We start from the raw sequence: 12,006 nt of genomic DNA, 5'->3' as shown, positions 1-12,006 counted from the left end.
GATTTATTCAATAATTATCAAGGTCGGGGTAGTTCCTCATTGGACAGGTGGTCACAAGGGGTAGAACCACGTAGTTGTTACTGTGGTAGGGAGACCTGAATATCAGACCTTGATGCCCTCACGCACCTGTAGGGTGTCATGCTTCATCATTGGGAGCTCCTCATCTCAACTCCCTTTACTTTCAATCTTATCATGGATTCTTGTGCTGCCCTCCTCTGGTCAGGAGATGAAAGGGCTGAGACAGAACTGAGATGTCTTGCGACATCCACAAGGACAATAATAGATTCAGGGTGGGCCAGCAGAATTTCAGAAAGGAACTAGGCTTATTTCCAACCTACAGAAAATAGACAACACTCAGCTCCATGTTCAGGAAGGTACCAGCACAATATCCATGCAGGTCTTGACAAGTTGAAATGTCTCTGAAGTGCTGGAAGGAGGGCTCCAGCTTTTGTCCCTCCTTGGCATTGGGAGACAGCCCATTAGCAAGCACAAGTTGAACATCTCTACAAGTAGCAAGTCCAACAACCCATGTTAGGCCACGTGTTCCAGCTTCGGGAAAGGGAGCAGATGCAGGCTTGACCTGCCCCTAGTAAATATTGCAGACACTAGTAGTTGTGTCATGACACAAAGCATAATATCAAGGGACCAGTCTGGGGAATGAGTGGGAACCAGAAGTCACTGGACGTAATCTCTGTGGGGTGGGAGTGGTCGGGGAGAAGTGGCAACACGCCTTTGCCTGCCACTACAGGACAGGTCATCTACACAGATTCTGCCAACAAGACAAAGCATACCAATGGGATTCTATGGGGCTGGGTGACCAGTTTATAAACTTCCCTCACACAGTGGTCACCAAGAATAGCACGTCCCAGCGCCACATAGCAATTTGGAAGGCTAGGCAGTTTATGGGCCTATTAAACATAGCCAAAAAAGTAACAAGCATTGGCAAAGCCAATAGGTCTCGCCTATAAAAGCGCTATTGTCTTTGCCAATATGTTTCAGCTATTTAAGCTTGGTTGCTGTTCAGCATGGCTAAAAGTTAGCAGTGTACAGGAGACTGGTGTGGAGTGTCGTAGAGTAGAGAGGATTACTATTGAGTGGTGCAGAGAGTCATGGAGTGGTCTAGAGTTGATTGAAGTGGAGTGGCATAGAGTGTTGTGCAGTGTCATGGAGGGAACCGAGTGTCAGAGTGGAAGAATGTGGAAGAATGTGGAGTAGAGTGTCGTAGAGTGGAGGGACCTAGTGTGTTGTGGAATGGTGTGGAGCAAAGTGGAACGCCATGAAGGGTGTTGCGTAGAGTGGAATAGAGTGTTATAGAGTAGAGTGGTGCAGAGTAGATAGTCGTGAAGTGGCAGAGTGGAGTAGTGTAGCAGAGTGGAGTAGTGTCACAGAGTGGAGTGGCATAGAGTAGACGAGTGGAGTAGTGTGTTGTAGAACAGAGTAAAGTGTCATGGAGTGGCATAGAGGGATTTGTGTAAAGCATCATAGAGTGAAGTAGTGTCTTAGAGTGGCACAAACTGCAGTAGAGTGTTGTAAAGTGTCAGAAATGAGTGGAGTGGAGCAGAGTTGCCTAGAGTGAAGTGGTATAAAAATTAGCAGTGCAGAGTAGATTGACAATGATTGCAGTGGTTGTAGAACAGAGTAAAGTGTCATGGAGTGGCATAGAGGGATTTGTGTAGAGCATCATAGAGTGAAGTAGTGTCTTAGAGTGGCACAAACTGCTGTAGAGTGTTGTAAAGTGTCAGAGTTGAGTGGAGTGGAGCAGAGCTGCCTAGAGTGAAGTGGTATAAAAATTAGCAGTGCAGAGTAGATTGACAATGATTGCAGTGGTGTAGAATGCATTGGTTTTTAATAAAGCGGCGTAGAGTGTACTTGCATAAAGTAGTGTGGTATAGAGTGCAGATGGGTGGAGTAGAGTAGATTATTTCAGAGTACAGTGAAGTGGCGCAGGGTAATGTCAGTGGTGCAGGATAGAGTGAAGAGGAGTGGAGTAGAATGGCTTTGAGTGCAGTGTTGCAGAGTGGACTAGAGTGCTGAGGTGTGATGCAGAGTGTAGTGAGTTGAGTGGTGCAGAGTAGGGTGGAGTTTAGAGGCAGAGAAAGCAGTCTTACAGAGTGTCTTAGAGTGCAGTGGCATAAGAGTGGTGCAGAGTAGATTGCTGTGGTGTAGAGTGGCGTAAAGTTCAGTGGTGGAGAGCACAGTGATGCAGAATAGAGTGGTGTAGAGTTGTGTAAAGTGGAGCAGTCCTGAGAGAAGTGGTGGTGGGTAGACTGCAGTGGTGTGGAGTGATGCCGAGTAGAGTGGGGTAGAGTGCATTGGCGTAGAGTGGCGTAGAGTTCAGTGGCAGAGTGCAGTGTATCAGAGTAGACTGTAGTAGAGTGCAGTGGTGTAGAGTACATTAGCTTAGCAAGCAGTGGTGTAGAGTGGCGTAGAGAGTAGTGGCATTGGGTGCAGAGTAGAACAGAGTGGCACGGACTGCAAGACAAAGTACAATGGCGTAGCGTGCAGTGGCAAAGTGTGTGGTAGAGTGCAGTGGCGTAGTGTGTGGTAGAGTATAGTGCTGTTGAGTGCAGTGGTGTAGAGTAGATTGGCGGAGAGTGCTGTGGCAGAGTGCAGTGGTGTAGAGAGCATGGGCATAGAGAGCAGGGATGTGGTGTAGAACAGAGTGACGTAAAGTCTTGCAGAGTAGAGTATAGTGACGTACAGTGCAGTGATGCAGAGTAGACTGGCGTAGAGTTCAGTCGGGCACAGTAGAGTGGTATATCGAGCTCTGGGAGACTACAGTGGTGCAGAGTAGACCAGAGTGACAGTGCTGTGGTGTAGAGTGCAGTGGTGGAGATTACAGCAGCGTAGATTGGTGTAGAGTGCGTTGGGGTAGAGTGCATTGGTTTTGAGTAAAGTGGTGTAGAGTGTATTGGCATAGAGTGCAGTGGAGTCAGAGAAAGAAAAGAAAACACCAAGCTCCCTGGGAAGATGGAGCCTGACATTTTACCTCTATTTTTGAATACACAGTAAATGTGACAAGATAAGAACAAGATTTAAAGGTCAGTTTACAGAAAGGGAGCACTCAGAAGGATACTGCAAATAAGGTTTGGGCAACGGAAGGGACAAACTCAAGCTGGGCAACTAACAAATAAAGCCAGCAAATAGAAAGCAAAAAATAAAATGTGTTACTAACCATAAAGCCAATGGTAAGTAACAAGTGAAATATATTCCCTGAGAAGCTTTCAGAATGGCCCAAAATGCCGTAGGCAAACCAGACAGGTGCATTTCAGGTAAGCTTCGACCTAAAAATGCATGGGCATTTGTGGGGATAATGGGGTTGGGGGGGAACTGGAACAAGTACTTTGATCCTTCGTCCTGTCAACTGTAAACTAATAATGTCCACTTAAGTAAACCCCTTGGACAAAAAAAATCATGTTTTAAAAGCAGCTTGTTCCTGAGACATTGGGAACATTCAGGCTGACATGCAACTTATAACCCCAGGAGGAAATTTTGAAAGAAAAGAGAAATCCTCTGAAACCGGTAAGCCAGAACAGAAGTGCCCAGCTGTTCACTTAAAAAAGGTATTAGAAACACGTAGGGCACCCTTTTGGCTAAATGTCTTCACCACACTGCCTTCTCCTTCAGCCCTTTATCAAAATTGTTAAGCCCAAAATGAAGGTACAAGCAGAAGGCAAAGTTTGCCCATTCAGGAGACGGGCTCAACACGTTCGATTTTTAAAGATTCCAAACTCCAGCCATTAACATTAGGTGGGCTTTGTTCCCATGTTCTGCCCTCCATAACTTTTATGTTTAAATTTGTTTTATTGGTTTCAATAGAAAATACAGGCATTACAATGCAGTATGAAAGCCCTTAGAAGGTGCAACATGCGATCCGGGCAACCGTGTCCGTCCAGCTAAGTATAGAGCGATCGGGGTATGTGGGCTCCTGTGTCACAGTGAGACACGAACAGCCCTCATATAGCCTGTTGAGTAACCACAACCATTGAAAGAACAACCAAACGAGCCCCAACCCTCCCCCCTCCGCAACCAGTGTGCCGGACTCTCAGAATATCGATATTAGCATTGTTATGTTATGTTATACTGCTCTTTTAGAGCGCACGGCTACCCCAAGGGGTGTCCCGGCGCTTTGACAAAGAGGCCTGGAAACCAAGAGACACAATAACAGCAAATCACAGCGGTCCTAGAACTTATGCCGGGAAGAGCATAGTCTTTAGCTCCTTTCTGAAAGAAAGGAGACTATTGATTTTGCGTAGAGTGATGGGGAGTTCATTCCAACGGCATGCCGCCACATATTGGAAGGACCGGCCTCCCAACCGGGCACCTCTGATAGACGGTACATCCACTTTAGCCAGCTCCGCTGACCGCAACATCCTCAGCGGCGCGTAAAAAGCGACGCGCTTCCTGATGTAATTCTGACCCACTGAGTGAAGGGCCTTAAAAGCCAACGTGAGAATTTTAAAGACAATTCTTTTCGAGATAGGAAGCCAATGCAGCCTATTTAGCAGCTCTGAGGCTCTTGCTCTCCGTGGCAGGCCAAATATGGCTCTTGCCGCTGAGTTCTGCACTATTTGCAGTCTGGCTACCAGATATTTAGGCAGTCCTGAATATAACGCGTTAGCGTAGTCGAGTCGAGACCCCACTAACGCCTGGACAATAATTTTTTTATATTGCAGGGAGAGCAGTGGAAGAAACTTTCTAAGCATCTTCAGGATGCCGAAACATTTCCCTGATAGCCCCATAATATGGGGTCTAAAAGAGAGGTCAACATCACACACTACCCCAAGGTTCTTAACTTGGGAAGACGCCTTCTCCGGTGGAAACATGTCCTGAGGCCACCACGATTACCAACAGGGGTCAGGGGCGCAATCCAAAAAAAGCAGCTCGGACTTATCCGAGTTACATTTCAGGCTGTGCTGCTGAAACCACGCAAAGACCGCACTCAGGCAGCCTTTGATTCTGTCGCCATCAAAAACCTCTCCCTTCCTGCAAGTAAACAGGAGCTGGGTGTCGTCAGCGTACAATATGATCTGGGCACCGAAAGCCTCCGCTACCTCCGCCAGAGGGGCCATATAGATATTAAAAAGGGTGGGGCTCAGAATGGACCCTTGAGGCACCCCCACCTCTAGCGGCGGCATTTCGGCGGAGAACGGTGGTGCCCAGATCACCTGTCGACGGCCCGATAGAAAGGATTGAAACCAATCCAGCACCGTCCCACGCAACCCGATCTCCCAGAGTCTTAAAAGGAGACTGTCATGTGGGACAGTGTCGAAAGCCGCCGACAGGTCAAGCAGGACAAACATGGCCTTCCCTCCGCGATCTAGGGTATCTCTGATAGCTTCGGTAACCTCCAAGAGGGCTGTCTCCGTACTATAATTCGCACGGAAACCGGATTGAGAATCATGGAGAATGTTGTTACTCTCGATAAAGTTAGTAAGTGTGTACTGTACATGTTTCTCAACCACCTTAGCCATAGTAGGAAGCAGGGAGATAGGTCTATAGTTAGCCTGTAACAGGGGATCTAATGAAGGTTTTTTGAGAAGCGGCAGAATCAATGCGTGTTTCCATTCCTGTGGCACCACTCCCGAACTCAGGGAGAGATTGAGCAGGGGATTCAGCAGGATGTTAACTGCTGAAGCCACTTTACCCAAACACTTTGCTGGACAAACATCCAGAGGTGAGCCAGACTGAAGCCGGGACATCAAATCGTGTGATGTGGAACAGGACATCGGAGGAAAGACCGCTAGTATGGGCCCTATCTCTGCTCCTACTGCCGGTACCGAGCTCAGCCTACATGCCAACACATCAACATCCGCAGAGAGAAAGGATTCCTGAATAGCTTTGATTTTTGATACAAAAAAGTCTGCAAGCTGTCTAATCCATTCTTCTGTGTGGACATGTGTGGGGGTGCAAGCGGCAGGGTCAGCAAACTCCTTCACTATTCTAAAAAGTTCCCTACTCGTGTTATCCGCTTGATCTATTCTCAACTCAAGATAATCTTTTTTGCCCTGGGCAATATGTTTATGGTAAAGTTTTGTGGCATCACGATATTTAATTTTTTCCTCTGGCCCATATTAGCGCCGCCAGAGTCTTTCAACCTTTTTGCACTCTTGGCGCATTTTCCGTAATGCAGGGGTAAACCAAGGGGCGGACTCGTGGTTGGGGGCTGATCTGGCTGACTTAGCTGGTGCTAGCTCCTCAAATCTTATTTTCAACCATTTCTGCACCAAATCCAGGTCAGAGTCTAAATCACCTGTAAGTTTGCAGGGATGTCGACAAAGGGCATCCAACAGCATTTCTGCCGTTACTAGGTGAAAAGATCTGGACTGTCGGATCGCACCATTCTGTGCTCTCTGACCAATCCTAGTCACATATGGGATACCAAAGTTTATTAAAAAATGATCCGACCATAATACAGGGAGCGGCGGGGACACCTTAATCTGCATCGTAGAAAAAATTAGATCCAGAGTATGGCCTTTGATATGGGTGGGTCTGTCAATAAAGGGGAGCAGCCCGACCAGTGCAGTAACATCCCGCAGTTTAGACGCATCGGGATCCGCTATCATGTCCATGTGCAAATTCAAATCCCCCAGCAGAACACAGTGCGCTGATCGCATGCAGGGTGTTGAAAGTGCGACCTGCAGGTCATCAAAGAACGTGCCAATAGGTCCGGGTGGTCTATAAACGAGGATCCCCGTTCACATCACTCTCAGCGTGTTCCTTCATCAGACCCAGGAGGATCAGTTTTGACCTCTGTCAAGCGTAGTAAGCGAAGATATCTAGGGCATGTGATTTCGCTGAATTCTTTAGAGAGAAGGGTTAGCAGTGGCAGCCAGATTTTGTTGAATGTTGCCGCTGATTGTGTGAGTGTGGTGTGCATGCGTTCCATTTCCAGCGTGAACCATATCTTGTGCAGCCACCCTGTGTGGGTAGGTCTAGTGTTCGTCCCCCAGAGTGATAGGATGTGTTGGGACGCAGCTTGCATGGCAATGCCCATCTGGCACTCTCGTATGGATTTCAAGGGGAAGGTGATTATATTTGGTAGACCAAGAAGGGTGTAAGCTGGAAATCTTCGGATTTCAGTGTCAAATATGCTGTCTATGTCATCAAGCACCGCTGTCCAATATTCCCTACCTGCCATGCAATCCCAGAGTAAGTGAGTCAGGGTACCCTTTTCCCCACAGCCCTTCCAGCAGGATGACTACGGGTCGGGTTACTTCTGTTAAGCCGCACAGGAGTGAGGTACCAATATGTAGCTAGTTTCACAGCCGTTTCCCTGCCAGCTGCCTTGCGTGCAGTGTGGTTGGCCCTGTGATAGATCGAACGCCACTCCCGAGATGACAACGTCCTCCCCAGCTCCGCCTCCCAAAGCCTCAGCCCCACTGCGTGATGTGTCCCTGGGGGGGGGGGGGGGGGGGGGGGGGGGACAACGATGGTGGTGAGCATCTTGTATAGTTCTGTGATAAGACCCTTATCCGACTCTTTCGTTACCAGCCACTTCTCAAAGTCAGTCATATATCTGCCTACTAATGGGGCATGTTCGGGTTGTGTGAAACAGTGCCGAAGCTGAAAGTATTGAAAAAGCTGGGGCGAGGTAATGTCATATCCCCCGGATAGGTCCGAAAGGGGGATAAAGCCATGCGAATCGAAGAGGTGTCCGGCTGACCTGCAGCCAGATCCCCTCCATACCTTTTGAAGGCTGTTGAGAAGAATATTGCTATCCATTTCCAAATAGACACTCTGCAAATCAATGTATTTCTTGGTAGGACAGGTATGTTAGATACACCGTGAATAAACAGGCTAACACGAAAATGCAGAGTTGTGTCAGTTGCACAAGAAAAAATGCGGTTCTGCATAGAGTCTGGCCAGGTGGCTCGTGCACATGTTTAAAAATGATCGACCTGGTAGCAGTAAATCACTTGAAATGATAATCAGAAACATAAAAACCCTGCAGAGAAAAGCACTGTGTTAAAGACGTTTGACTTCATGACAAACACTTGTGCGCAACAGCCTCATAAAGCAGTCATTTCACGCAGCTGGATTAAAACCAACTCAACAGCTCAACATTTCTGCTGCTGCTGACGAGGCACCCAAGCGGTCAGCATTTGCGCTCCAACAGTTAATGGTCCCCAATGGAAACATTAATGTTTCTCTCTACAAGCCAATGACATTGTTCAGCATATAAACAAGCAATAGTTCAGAAAGACGTATTTTAAATTGTTGTACTAGCCTTCCCCAATTTAATTCGGAACATTTCAATAGGAATGCAACCTATTCTATCAATCTGGGTTACAGGTAAACAGAACAAATAATAAACGTCTGTGGACTTTCTCCAGCTGAATGAATTTGTACTGTGGGGATTTGAAGGAAACTTATAAAGCAAGGACCGTGCCGTGAATATACAGCACCCAAATACATTTTTTAGAGGGCATTTTGTGGGATGTAGGATTTTTAGTCACTAACCCTCTTAAGTCTTTAGATAGTTCCATTGTTTTTCAAATGGACGAGTGCAATGAAGGCAATTGTATCCACATACTTAGCAAATATCTTGTTAAATTCGCACTTCTCTTCCGCTTAACATACAGATTTCACTCTACTCCAGGCTGAGAGACTGCAACAAACATATGAACTATTAGACTTTTCTGTGACTAAAACATGTCACTTTCCAAATGTAAAGGTAGCTCCTCCACTCAGTGGGACGCCTCAGTTAACAATACTTCATGATTCACACTTTCTTTGATCTCAGTCTAGGAGGGTCGAGGTCCATAAGTTTGACTTTGTATAGAAGAGAGTCACCCAACTGTATCAGTATTTTTTTTTAAACAAGATTTATTGTTCCGTATCTTATGCTGTATTTATAAAGCGCACTGACACCGGAGGTTACTGGCGCTGTAATTAAGATTGAGGGTGAGGACACCCTATTAGTCACAGTTTCTAGATTAGGACTGTAATCTAAAACTAGGTAAGTGATGGGTCTGTCAGAAGTGGGTAACAGAAGAGAACGGTAGAATAAGCAGCACTTGCCCTGTCCTCGCTATGCCTGTTCCATCCTTTCCCAATCATACGCCCCATGCCCATATCTACTCCCCATCCAGCACCATTTGTCTTCCTGCCTGGATATTGCAGGTTGGGCGGGAAGGGGCAACACGGACCAAGGGAGGGTGGGCGGGAAGGGGCAACACGGACCAAGGGAGGGTGGGCGGGAAGGGGCAACACTGACCACGGGAGGGTGGGCGGGAAGGGGCAACACTGACCACGGGAGGGTGGGCGGGAAGGGGCAACACTGACCAAGGGAGGGTGGGCGGGAAGGGGCAACACTGACCAAGGGAGGGTGGGCGGGAAGGGGCAACACTGACCAAGGGAGGGTGGGCGGGAAGGGGCAACACTGACCAAGGGAGGGTGGGCGGGAAGGGGCAACACTGACTAAGGGAGGGTGGGCAGGATAGGGGCATTATGGATAAAGGGAGGGTGGGCGGGATAGGGGCATTATGGATAAAGGGAGGGTGGGCGGGATAGGGGCATTATGGATAAAGGGAGGGTGGGCGGGATAGGGGCATTATGGATAAAGGGAGGGTGGGCGGTATAGGGACATTACGGATAAAGGGAGGGTGGGGCAGGATAGGGGCATTACGGATAGAGGGAGGGTGGGCGGGATAGGGGCATTACACACCGAAGGAGGGAGGATGGGCGGGATAGGGACATGGCAGACCGAGGGAGGGAGGGTGGGCGGGATAGGGGCATTACGGACCGAGGAAGAGAGGGTGGGCGGGATAGGGGCAACACGGACCAAGGGAGGGTGGGCAGGAAGGGGCAAGACAGACCAAGGGGAGGGTTGGAGGGAAGGGGCAACACGGACAACGGAAGGGTGGGAGGGAAGAGGCAACACAGACAACCGGCGGGTGTGAGGGGGGGAGGCAATACAGACAACTAGAGGGTGGGAGGGAAGGGGCAACAAAGACAACGTAGAGGTAATACAGACAATGGGATGGTGGGAGACCAGAGGGAGCACCGACAATGGGAGAGTGGGAGGGAAAAGGCAACATGAACAATGGGAGGGAAGAGACAACAAGGACAACAGGAGGGTGGGAGAGAAGGGGCAACACAGACAGCGGGAGGGTGGGAGGGAAGGGACAACACGGAAAGCGGGAGGGTGGGAGGGAAGGGACAACACAGACAGCGGGAGGGTAAGAGGGAAGGGGCAACACGGGCAGCGCGGGGGTGGGAGGGAAGGGGCAACACGGACAGCAGGAAGGTGGGAGGGAAGGGGCAACACGGGCAGCGTGGGGGTGGGAGGGAAGGGGCAACAAGGACAGCAGGAAGGTGGGAGGGAAGGGGCAACACGGAAAGCAGGAAGGTGGGAAGGTGGGAGGGAAGGGGCAACACGGGCAGGGGGAGGGTGGAAGGGAAGGGGCAACAAGGACAGCGGGAGGGCGGGAGGGAAGGGGCAACACAGACAGCAGGACGGTGGGAGGGAAGGGACAACAAGGACAGCGGGAGGGAAGGGGCAACATGGACAGCGGGAAGGTGGGAGGGAAGGGGCAACACTGACAACGGAAGGGTGGGATGGAAGAGGCAACATGGGCAATAAGAGGCCACACAGGCAATAAGAGGCAACAGAGACAATAAGAGGCAACACAGATAATTAAAGGGTGGGTGTGGGAAGAAAGAAAGAACACTAAGCAACATGACAGGAAGTACAAAAAAAGAAAAAAAGACGCATCACTGCTGCAGACAAGACATCGCATAGCTGGTGGCCCGGCTCACAGACAACGTATTGCCTTCAAAGTAAAGGGTTCGCCAATGAAGCATCTCCGACTGTGCAAATTGAAACCGACGAATTGCCTGCATCCAAAGGGATCAACGCCAATGCATCGCCTCCTCTGCTCCTCACATCCGTATGATGACATCCTCCATCCGAAGGTACGTTTTTAGCAGAACAGGGTTGGTCCCTGTATCCGACCCGCATTCCATCGCAGTCGGCCTGAACTTTTGGATTTACCCCGACCAAGCGCGACCAAATGTCGATGGTTGGCGCTTCATGCCTTTAAACACTACATTTGCAGATATGATTTAAAAATGTCGAACTCTGGTTCCAATTATTGGATTTTTGGCGTTTTGGTATAGTTAAATAAAGCTCTTTTTCTTTTTTTTTAAATTAAATGTTTTTATTCAGTTCTTGACAGTTCATTCATAACAATCATTACAGAAAATCCAAAAAACAGAATGATAAGCTGAAGAACAAATAAAAAAAAAATAAAACAACATAGCATAATCTCAAAAAAGAATAAAGCCTGAAAGAAGAAATTTCATATCAAAAACATACATAGAGATTTAATCAAAATACGTCCCCCATATTTTTTCAAATTTACGGAGTCCCCCAATCCTTTGTGCATATTTAAGTTCACTTTTCCTTACTCTCTTCATTTTCTCATACCATTCATCCAAAGAGGGTACTACATCTGTTTTCCAATACTTAAGAATCAGTGATCTGGCCACCGCTACAATAATATATACCAGTTTTGCTAGTGACTCAACCAGATTAAGTTCTGGATCAATACCAAATATAATCAGTCTTTCATAATTAATAATCGTACATTGCATATGGAGTGAAAGCAAAGAAAAAATGCCCTCCCAGAAGGCCCCAATTCGGGGGCATAAGGCTACTATGTGAGACCAATTAGCCAAATCTGGTCGAGAACATCTAAAACAGATGGGAGATGAATTACTAAACATTCTGGCAATGACTGCAGGTGTATAATATAGCAGCCATTTACTAAAAAACAGCATTCGCCTCCAGTTAGCGCCTCTCAATACCGAGAAATTAAACTTATTTAATGTTTTCCACATATTGACTGTTAAGTAGAGACTTTCATGTTTCTGCCATTTTTTAGTTGCTTTAGTACTCAGATCCTCCTCTCTACTCTGTGCTAGGACTCTTCTCCATTTTCCTGGTTTCATGAATAGTGAAGACCAAAAGAGATCATTGGATAAATCTGAGGCTTGACT

The 12,006-nt window shown here is 47.9% G+C and overlaps 1 protein-coding gene across 1 annotated transcript in view; it reads right to left on the bottom strand.

Annotated features, from left to right (window-relative positions):
- DIAPH3 (diaphanous related formin 3) overlaps nucleotides 1-12,006 on the bottom strand; it is a 2,291,797-nt gene that overhangs the window by 1,376,816 nt on the left and 902,975 nt on the right. The window lies entirely within an intron of this gene.

This window comes from Lissotriton vulgaris, chromosome 8 (genome assembly GCF_964263255.1).
Source record: "Lissotriton vulgaris chromosome 8, aLisVul1.2, whole genome shotgun sequence".
Lineage (NCBI taxonomy): Eukaryota > Metazoa > Chordata > Amphibia > Caudata > Salamandridae > Lissotriton > Lissotriton vulgaris.
This window is presented reverse-complemented; position numbering and strand designations above follow the sequence as displayed.